Here is an 11,492-nt window from a genome sequence, read left to right on the forward strand (position 1 = left end):
TGTTCGGGACAATATGTAAGCATATGCTTAAATTTAGATACATGCTGAATAGGGGTGGACCTGAGCCTGTGCCTATAGTGCTTTGGCTGAATTGGAACCTGCATGATCAGACACTGATTCAGGACCCTGGGATAAGGGGATTGTATATGTGTTTGCTTTCTTATAAAGTGAATAATTCAAACCAGAAGAGGAAAGTCATTTAACATAGAATACTGGGGTCTTTCATGGCAGTCACATTGATCATCTTAGGTGGTTTGAGCCATCTTCTGGCATACTTTTGTGAGAAGTATAGCAACCTGATGCTTCTCACAAGCTGATGGTCTGACCAGCATTTACCATCTCTCGAAGAATGGGTGATGCACACATTTTTAATGTCTTTAGACTGCACAATTACATAATCCAGCATGTGCCACTGTTTTGACACGGGTTGCATCCATGTTGTCTTATATTTGTTGGCCTCTTGGATCACTGTGTGGGTAATACTGAGATTGAACTCTGCACACTTGGAGAGAAGTAGTTGGCCATTGGAGTATGACCTTCCAATGCCATGATAGCCTAGCAACCTAGTCACCGTTGGCTCCCACAGGAGCATTAAAGTCTCCAAGGACAATGACTTTGTCCTGGTGAGGCACACCGATGACCCTGCTGAGATCTTCATAAAATACCTCCTTGACTTCATCTGTGAAAGTCATTGTCACCCCATAGGCACTGATGATGGTTGTGAACTGGACTCTGGACAAGTGTATGCAGAGCACCGTAACTTGGTCATTGATTCCCTTGGTGAGCAAGTCAAGCTTGCAGGCAGTGTCAGACTATATGATGAACCCTACCCCTGACTGTCTTGGCTTGTCCTTGTCAGTCCAGTAGTAGGAATGGCCTGCTCCCACCTCCTTAAGGTGGGACTCATCAGCAAGCACTAGAAAAGGTTTCTAGCACTAGAAAAGGTTCAGAAAAGGGCAACTAAAATGATTAGGGGTTTGGAGAGGGTCCCATATGAGGAAAGATTAAAGAGGCTAGGACTCTTCAGCTTGGAAAAGAAAAGACTAAGGGGGGATATGATAGAGGTATATAAAATCATGAGTGACGTTGAGAAAGTGGATAAGGAAAAGTTATTTACTTATTCCCATAATACAAGAACTAGGGTTCACCAAATGAAATTAATAGGCAGCAGGTTTAAAACAAATAAAAGGAAGTTCTTCTTAACGCAGTGCACAGTCAACTTGTGGAACTCCTTACCTGAGGAGGTTGTGAAGGCTAGGACTATAACAACATTTAAAAGGGAACTGGATAAATTCATGGTGGCTAAGTCCATAAATGGCTATTAGCCAGGATGGGTAAGAATGGTGTCCCTAGCCTCTGTTCGTCAGAGGATGGAGATGGATGGCAGGAGAGAGATCACTTGATCATTGCCTGTTAGGTTCACTCCCTCTGGGGCACCTGGCATTGGCCACTGTCGGTAGACAGATACTGGGCTAGATGGACCTTTGGTCTGACCCAGTACGGCCGTTCTTATGTTCTTAAGTCTGGTTTCACTGAGGGCAGCAACATTAATGTTATACCTCATCAGTGTTTTGCCAGTAAGGGCTGATCTTCATTCCAGATTTTGGTTTTGGTCAAGAAGAGTTCTGACATTCCATGACCCAAATGTCAGTCTGTGAATCTTTGTTGTATTTCGACTGCTTAGTTGGATGCCCAGCCAGGAGCAATAGCCTGACAGGTACAGAAAGGACAGGCTGTGATTAGGGTTCCTTTTCAGTCCCTTCCACCCCCCACCCCCAATTGGGGAGAGCAGCACTGCATCTAAAAAGGCCTGCTCTGTCACCTCAGAAGGATGTGGCCTCCATATCTGCTCTGATCTGTGGAGAAGAACCAACACCGAAAGGCTGCCTGTGTGCAGAGATGTGACTAAGGACTGCCAGCATCATCCCTGACACCACTTCCCCATCTCCACAGGACTCTGGTAAATTGATTGGATTAAATGAGTTGAATGAATTGGCTGAACAACCTGCATGATTAATGGATTTAAGTCTTTCCCACTCTCTTTTCCGAGCAGCTGTTGCAGCGCTGGTGCAATGGATGCCACAAACATGGCAGCTAACATGGGTGCAGGATTCGTATAAAGTTGTTTTATGTTTTCAGTGATACATTTTATTAGCACATCATCAGCATTAAACAATAATATAATATCAATTTATAAAATGTATAACTATGTAACTGACCATCACTAATAGATGTCAGGCCCTATCTTGACAGCTTTCTACACATGGGATCCTATTGACTTCTCTGGGGATTTTGCAAACAGAGGGTCCTAAGTCTGCCAGTGATGCCTGATTAAACATCAAATGATAAAATGTACAGCTAATACATTATATAGTAGGTCCCACACCACATCATCAGGTATTCTGTATATACCACTAATCTTATAGAACAGGGATAGGCAACCGGCGGTACGCAAGCTGACTTTCAGTGGCACTCACACCCTGGGTCCTGGCCACCGGTCCGGGGGGCTCTGCATTTTAATTTAAAATGAAGCTTTTTAAACATTTTAAAAACCTTATTTACTTTACATACAACAATAGTTTAGTTATATATTATAGACTTATAGAAAGATACCTTCTAAAAAGGTTAAAATGGCATGCAAAACCTTAAATCAGAGTGAATAAATGAAGACTCGTCACACCACTTCTGAAAGGTTGCCGACTCCTGTTATAGTATCACTATTTCAGAATCATTTTAAAGGTTTTTTTTTTAATGTATTAGTATCATTTTAACATCCCTCTGCCTGTGAGGACTGGCATCCTTGGTAGTACTGTGTGTCCATCAATGCAAGTCTCACATGGGAGCGAAAAATTATAACTAGACAACTTTAGAAGCCTCTAGAAGTTACCTAAAATAGATTTTCTTTATTTAATAATGTTATAACGTTAAGGTCTGAGATCTCAGGACCAGTCAAGACTGGAAGCAAATGCTATATTTCCTGCTGGGAAACGTAATCTGCCCTCCTGTTTCTAGCTCTGAGCTCAATAGGAGGGTCATTTTCAGAGACCCTGGGTGAAATCCTGTCCTTGTGAAGTTAATGGCAAAACTCTTTGACTCCAGTGGCAAAATTCCCATTGACTTCTGAGGGTCCAGAATTGAATTCCCTAAGTCTACAACATTCTTAATTAAATATCTGTACAATTTATAAACAGATAATATTATTTTAAGAGTGAAATGATGATGATCTTACATACTAGTGAAAAAATGACCAATCCAAATATTCTTATATAAATAATATTTAGATATCAGGGGATGAATAATTTGTGGTGTGGAATCACCTACAATAAATTTGTGTTGGTATCAAAAGTGACTATTTTTAAAGAAAGTTTAAGCCTTTTTGTTTTTTTACTCATTTGAATTCCTTTATTTCTTAGAGCAGAAAATACTTTTATTTATTTAACTACAGTTTGGTCACAATTTTCATATCTGAGATTCTGGAATTATGATTAGTAAATTACCTAGATCTTTCTCATTTTCTTTAACATTTAATTTTTGAGTTGGGGGTTGGGGAAAATGAACCATATTTGCAATTATGTAGCTTTAATGACTTTCACAAAATAAAATTTAATTGACAATGAAGGAAGCATGTTTCTAATTAACATAATATTGATTCAGCATATGGCATGCTGGCTTTGGTTTTCACATTTTATTAGGAAAATTGTCACTTTTCTCTTTAGTGCCACCTTGTGGGTCAACCAGTAAAATAAATAAAAACGCTCAAGTCTTTCATGTTGTATAGATCTCTGACATTTTCATAAAACATATAGCAGGCTCTCTGGAGTTCAGAAATTTCTGTATTTTACAAGGAGAAAAAACAAAGTACACAAAAATATTTGCTATATATTTATAATAGCAGGAATGATTGCTCTGAGATTGGAAGTAATAGGATCTACACAAAAATCAGTTCTGATTTACAGATCAACAAACTTATCTTGGAAAACATAAGTGGCAAGCTCTTACTTGTGTGAATCTCACAATAAGAAAAATGCTGCCATATCTTAATGCCATCATTTCTGCACCAACCTACCATGAGAAGCGCTGTTAGGTGATTATAAATTTGGTCTAATCTTAGTTTCAAAAAATATATCAGATTAAGCACTGGAGAAACTTCCTTGTAAAAATCAGATTCAGATAATCTTTGAATTAACTGATGGTAATTTAGCAAACATTTCTAAAAAAAATCAAAAATGTAAAGTGTGAAAGGACATATGTATCATATATAAGCTTCAAATCTAGACTTACTTGGAGAATCACTGGAATGCTTTGCTCTGAAATACACCTCTAATATTTTGGTTAGCATCAAAACTTAAAGAACTGAATATACTTGTCCCTGATACATTACTGTGGGGAACTGAAGACAAGAAAACTTTTTTCAGATCCCTCTGTTGTGAAAATCAAGAGAGTTTTTCAGAGGTTTATAAATTTTAAGTAACCATTTTTATTACTCTTGCTAATACCAGCAGTTTAGTTTTGGAGTTCTGTTGCCAAGATCTCAATTTTGTGTCTTGTAAACCACCAAACAAAATAATTTTTCTTGATATTTATTAAGCACACAAAATAAAAGCAAGAGGGAAACTATTAAAACTTAAAATGAAGAGTTACTTTGTTTTTTAACTAACTCCTTTGTGTTAATCCATCTCTCTTTGTATACAATTGTTTTAAGGGTGAAATATCTTCCTTGAAAATGTCTTAAACTGCATCAGCAGTTATTGCTGGGAAAGAGAGCCCATTTTAAATGGTAGCTCTTAGGTTTTGTTGTTAAAATTTGATCCTGTACTTAAGACAAATGCACACAAATGGGGAGAGTGGGAACACAAGATAGAGGAAAGTGCGGCTTTTATGATTCTTACAGTTTAGTAGGCACTGACTCTTTGTTTTGCCGGTGGGTGTCCCACACTGGCTCTGCCCCCTTCCCCGGGGCCTCACCCCCACTCCACCCCCTCCCCTGAGCACCTCCCCCCCAGCACCGGCTCCTTTCTGCCTTCTCCTGCCTTAAGGAGAGTGAGGGGAGGAGGGGGCAGAGAGGAGTGAGTGCGGGGCAAGGCAAGCCCCGATCAACAGCTGATCCGCGGGGCAGCTGCTGAAGAGCTGCTGGGAGCTTAGGGCCAGCTGCTGAACAGCTGATTGGTAGCTAGCCCCAGGACCACCAGAACAGCAACCCTGGCCAGCCCTGTGGGTGCTGAGCAACCCCTATTTTTTCTCCATGGGTGCTTTAGCCCCTGAGCATCCATGGAGTCGGCACCTATAGTTGGAACTGGAAGAGCTGGGGCACAGCACACAAACCAAGGTAGAAAGGATGGTCTAGTGGAGAGGACCCCTGTCTTGGCTACAATTCCCAGTTGAGCCACAGACTTCCTTGTCTGATATTGGGAAAAATCACTCCATATACTCTGTACCTCTGTTCCCCACCTGTTAAAAGGGGATGGAACTTCCTTTCTAACGGGCAGTGGGGGAATAAAATCCATTAATTGTGAGATATTCAGATACTATAATGATTAGGACCAGCACTGGAGTCACGCCAGAAGGCCATTCTGGAAGTTTTTAGGGGACTGGAACAGCATTCTGGTACCTCTGCTAATTATACCCACTTCCCAGCCTCCGGGTGTGGGACCCTAGCGCTAGTGCCCAGTGAGGGGAACCAGTCCTGGGCCAGGCAGCCCCTTTCCCTCCCCAGCTGCAGGGTGTCCTCCAAGCCCACAGGTGCCAGTGCTGGTACTGGGCATGGAGCACTTGATAGTGGATCAATATGGAGGTACCCCAGGATAATGCAGCTGGGACCAGGCCTTGGAGCATGGGGGCTGGAGTTGCAGAGCATCTGGAGTGGAGCCAGAGGCTAGCGATATCAGGAGCTGGACAGACAGTAGAGCCCACCCAACCCCACATACCAGGTAAAAGTAGGGGGGGAGGTGTAGACAGGATGGGCTTTGTGAGAAATCACCCCCTGCTCTCCTTGACCTCCACCAACTCCTCCACTGCCCCATCTTCCTCCCAACTCCCCTCTGCTCCCTCTCAGGGCTTCCCACTGCCCCTCCTGCAAGTATGCACTTCAGCCGCCCCTCCCGCCCCCATTCAGAGCAACTTTACACCACCTCTGTGGTTTTGGCACTTCTTATTTTAGGATGCAAGCCCTGATTAGCACCATGTAAATACTGAGAGAGAATATGACTAGCCACTCCTGGAATTAGAAAACATTGTTTTGAGCTTGCCAAACTGATCATAGCAAAGTGTTGCAAGGTTAAGCTTGTGCTGACTAGACAGAAAGCAAAAGGAGAAATAGGTGGAATAACATGGGGATGAAAAGTGACACACAAGGATGAATATAGCAGGAATCATAGATTCACATCTCATTCATTACTCTGGACACAGGCATGGAGATACAGATATCTTGTCTTCCCCTCCTTCTCTGGTCAGAACATCTATGAAGTTCAGGTTGTGAAATGTTTCAACTTTATGATAATTTATCACATTATGTTATATATAAAAATAATAAAATCAAAATGAACCATTTTGTCTTATTGAAAGAAACATTTCAATAATTACGTGTTGATTTTGATGAAATCAAAACTTTCCAATTAAATGTTTCAATTTCATAGAATTAGCATTTTTCTGGTGGAAAATTGTTCCATCAGAAATGTTTTGACAGTTCTAATTATGATTCAGTCTTTAATTACATAAATACATACTGTTTTTTCACAGGGCTCATTTAGTGCACAAGATGGACAGTGCTCACTCAATGAGCAGCTACTTGAGATTTTGTTTTATCTTCATTGTTCAATGGGTGGCCCCATGTGCTATTTACTGCGTACTGTTCAAACTCTGCTCTGAAGACAGAATAAAAGATTTCCTAGTGGACTGTTGTATGGTGCTCATTGCTATAGTATCTGAGTGCTTCACAAGCATTACTTAAATTATCTTCATTACACATCTATGAGGAGAAGGGATGGTATTGTCCTGCCTATGGAGAACTGAGGCACAGAGAAATTAAGGTCAAAATGTACACAATTTTGGGTGCTGAATTTGAGATACTTTAGTCCCTGATTTTTGAGAGTACTTAAAATTATAAAGCAGTCTATGTTCAAAGCATAACTGCCATTGACTTCAATAGCAGTTGTGAGTGCTAAGCCCTTCTACAAATCAAGCCCCAGGTCTCAAGTGGCCACCGACAGTAGTGTGTATATAAAAAAAAGGTCTTAGTTAATTGCCCCCATCAGCATAAAGTAAAGTGTCAATGTGAGGAGAATGCAATTCCCATTCCCCTTCAACTACATTCAACTACCTAGCTTCTCTTTCTCTCTGTCTTTCTGCAGTCCCATGCCTCATTTACAACTCACTTTCTAAAGTCTGCAACAAATGAGCCAAGGATCCTTCAGAAAACAACACCCTTTATTACACAACCCCGATTTATCCTTAGAGCAGATCCATCCTGTGTACTGAATGAAGCAGGGGTCCTGTGGAAAAATTAATATGTGCTCATGCAATTAAAGATTGTATCATAATTAGAGCTGGTTGAAAATTTTCCTACAGAACAGTTTTCTGTGGGAAAATGCTGATTCAACAGAATCAGAACATTCCACCACAAGAAAATGTTGATTCCATCAGAACATTTGGCAGAAACCAAGCAGGCACGCCGGCCTGGTTTCCTGCCAGCCTGTCTACTTCCCAGCTGCCCACCTAGTAGGCTCCTCAAGCTCCCACGCTTCTTGGGTGGTTGGCTCCCCAAATAGCTGGCTTCCCTGCCTGCCCCTCTCACAGGCACGCAGGTGAGTGGATTGGCCATCTCCCTGCGTGGCTGAGTCTCCAGGGTGCCAACTATCCAGGTTGCGTGTCTTTACAGGTGGCCAGCACCCTGGACTTCCCAGCTGATTTGGAATGAAATTTGTTTTGGAAATGCTAAATTTTCCACAGCACAGAAATTCCAGTTCCCGCTTAGTGTTAATGGTAAGGCATGTGCACATGGGGGCCAAATTCAGTTTGCACAAGCAACCATAATTCTGGCATTTCCCAACCTGAATGTTTGACTTTGCAACTGTAATTTTCTTTATTCATATTTTGTGTGCATAATGTCCTAGGTTTAAAAAAAAGCAAACTGAAAATAACAGAAATCCCATCATATTGCCACCCACATGGGTTGTCAGCAACATTGGAACTTTTAGATCCACAATACAGACCTATGCTACTTGATCTAAGTGTGTAACTGATAACAATAGAAGGGTGCCATCCCATTAACTAGCACCAAACAGAGATAAGATACATCCTCCAACAGAGGAATGGTGAGATTCAGGAATATTGGGATTCATTCCTGGTTCTGGAAGGGAGTGTGGGCTGTTTGGGAAATACCCTTCTACCCCTGCTCCACTGTGTCGCAATCCGATGCATAGTTATGGCTCTGTATGGCCAATTGTCGGTCCACGGCCACCTTGTCCTGTTAAAAGGACAAGGCAGCCTCCATCTTGGACCAGGTTTGTTGTAGAGAGAGAGAGAGAGAGATGCTGCCCTGCAACACTGGTGTGGTTGTGTATTTTTTTTTTTTTTTTTCATCTAGGGTCGGGCTAGTGTGCTGTGCAAGAAGACTCCTGCCTGCAGCAACCAGGTGTCGTGGTGTGTTTTTTTTTTTTTGTTGTGCTTTTTTTTTTTTTTTTTTTCTTCGGTCATCTGGAGGTCTGGCTAGTTCTGCCTCTGCAACTCAGAGTACTAGTACTGAGACTGCCCTGATACCAGATACCCCAGTGTGCCGTGTGTGTGTCCCCGGTGGGTGGGGGTGGGTGGCAACAAACCTGGAGAGAGAGAGGGAGGGAGCCAATCAGAGACCGAGACAACAGTGAGACCTTCGATTAAAAAAAAAACTTTTCCCCAGAAAATCTTTGTTGTCTCTCATCATCTTTTTTGGGGGTGGTTAGTTGAGGTTAGAGTCTGGTCTTTCAGCCAGGGCTCTCTCTTGGTCTCTTTCCCGTCGTCGTGTCGTGTCGTTTAACTTCTTCTTGTGATTTTATCTTTTTTTTTTTTTTTTTGTTTTTTTTTTTTTTTGGTGGTGGTCGTCCAGGTCCTCCATCATGCTGCTGCTGTGGTGTCTGTGCTGCTGGCTGCTGGCTGTTGTTTAATTTCTTTAGTTAGTATAGTTTAGTTTAGTTTAGTCCTCTCTTTTCCCTTTTTTTTCCCAAATCCCAAATTAAACAATTGCACATGTTGCACATTACATTGCATTTGCATTGCTAGCTTGTTTAATTGTTATATTGTTGTTTTGTTGTTTATTTTGTTAAACTGTTTGAATGAATGTGTGTGTGCTGTGTGTGTGTGGTGTGTGTGTGGTTAGCTGTGTGTACTTAGTCTTGGGCTTACCAAGGGGTCCCAGTCCATCCGTCGGTCCGTCTGAGTGAGAGTCTGCCCAGCTGCAGCACACTCTGCTCCACTCTCTGTGTCTGTGCTGTGTACAAAGTGTGGGTGGCTGTGGTGTGGCTCTTTTCTTGTTTTGTGTGTGCACTTGTGTTCTGTGCTTGCATGTGTGATGGCTGTGTGTGTGTGTGTGGTGTGTGGTGTGGTGGTGTGCAGTTTGTGTTTACATTGTTATTTATTGGTTTTTTTTTTGTTTGTTTTTTCTGAGTCCCAGTTGAAATTGCCCCCTTCCCCCCCAGCCTCCTTCCTCCTCTAAATAACAACGTTGTTTTTTTTCTTTTCAGTGTTACCCTGGTCCTGCCTCTGCTTACCTCAACCCTGCCTGTCAACTCCAAACCCAACCCAACCCAAGCAGAACACTGAAGCCTGACCCTTTCTACCCCATCCACTCCAGCTTGTCCTTGTTCCAATCCTCTCCCCACCAGTTTCTCATCTGAATACGTCTCCACTCCTCAGACTTCTCATCCAAGTCACAGTCTCCTTGCCCAGACAGTCCTAGTCTCCCCTGCTGGCTCTATCTCCAAGTCCCAGTCTCCACACACACCCCCAGATCCTCATCCAATTTCAGTCTCTTCCATCCCCCATTGTCAGCCAGTCCCCCACCCCTGTTTAGGCTTCCACAGCTCCTAATCGCCTTGTGCTACCAGTCCTAGTATCTCCTAGATCCCAGTACAAACTCTTTCTCCAGCCAGGTCCAGCCTCTTTCCACAGCTCCAAGTCCAAATCCATCCCCAACTCTATCAGGTAGTCCCAAACTACTCTCTCCTCTGCCCCACCTCTGCCCACCCCAGGTGCAGCTGTTGTCCCCTCTGCATGTGAATCAGGCTATTTCCTTCTCCACAGTGCCTTGGAGCCAGCAGGGTAGACACTGTGAGTACAGGAAAGATAGGCTTCCTGATCTCAGTTCATGTGCCTAGTACCACAATAGCCCTCAGCAGCTGGGGACAACAATTGTAGGGAAATTCCTGCTCGGACCCTGCAGCCCTGGCATGGAGCAGGCTAAGGGCAGACAGAAATGTCAAAAAATGTAGCTGCCATACTCTAACAAGTCTCTACTTAGTATATGTGAATTAAGATTTTTCAAAGGCGTGTAACTTGGCCAAATTTGGAAGTCCCCCTCCCCTGCGCGCGCGCGCACACACACAAAAAACCAGGAACAGCAAAAGGCACCTCCTTGACACTAGGAGGTGCAGCAGATTCTTTGTAAAACAGAGGTAAGATTTAAAAAAAACAAAGTCAAAATAATGTATTTTTCCCTAATCTTGTTCTGAGAAATGGCTGAATCATTTTTGCTGAAACTTAAAAATAAACATTAAAATAAAATCAGCCTCAGGTAGATACGTGACATGGAAAATATCAGGGTGAATGGTGAAAATTTGGCAAAGTTAAAAGGAACTGTGTTTAATAACAATAAATAGCAATATATAATAATGACATCCTGAATGAGCAGTCAGACTTAAAATTGAAGTTGAAGGTCATGACATGACATTTATAGGGTAGTTCTTCCAAGAATTGCAGTAAGATCTCAGTTTGACCTATGACCCATCAAAAGATTCTAATGATCTGCATACAGGTAAAATGCAACCACTCAACCAGGTTTGCGGGAATGCATTGCAGTAATAGACAGATTATCCATAGGCAGAACATGCCTCTCAGTTTTAAGCCACTCTCACAATTAACCTGCTCAAAAATTACATTTAAGGCTGAAAGATCAAGTGCAAAGTCTCATCCCAATGAAGAATTTTTGTTGGATTCATTTAAGAATTGAAGGTTGTGTCATGTGTTCCTGCAAAGATAATTTTTCCTAGCTTATAAATAATGTCTTGAATTTGACTCTGCTGCCACAAGGAAATAATGATTTTTAGACAGGTAATAAATTGACACACTAGATATTGTTGTTTTTTTGGTAGCCTTGCAAGAACTTCATTGTTTTATAAAGAATGACATCAAGTAGCAGAACTTAATAACAAACATTTATTTACACTGAGTATACCTCTTACGCTTCAGAGGGGTAGCATCTTTAGTATTCTTTGCAATATCTTAAGTTAAGGTGTAACAACCAA

This window comes from Mauremys reevesii, linkage group 1 (assembly GCF_016161935.1).
Source record: "Mauremys reevesii isolate NIE-2019 linkage group 1, ASM1616193v1, whole genome shotgun sequence".
In the NCBI taxonomy this organism is placed as follows: Eukaryota; Metazoa; Chordata; order Testudines; family Geoemydidae; genus Mauremys; species Mauremys reevesii.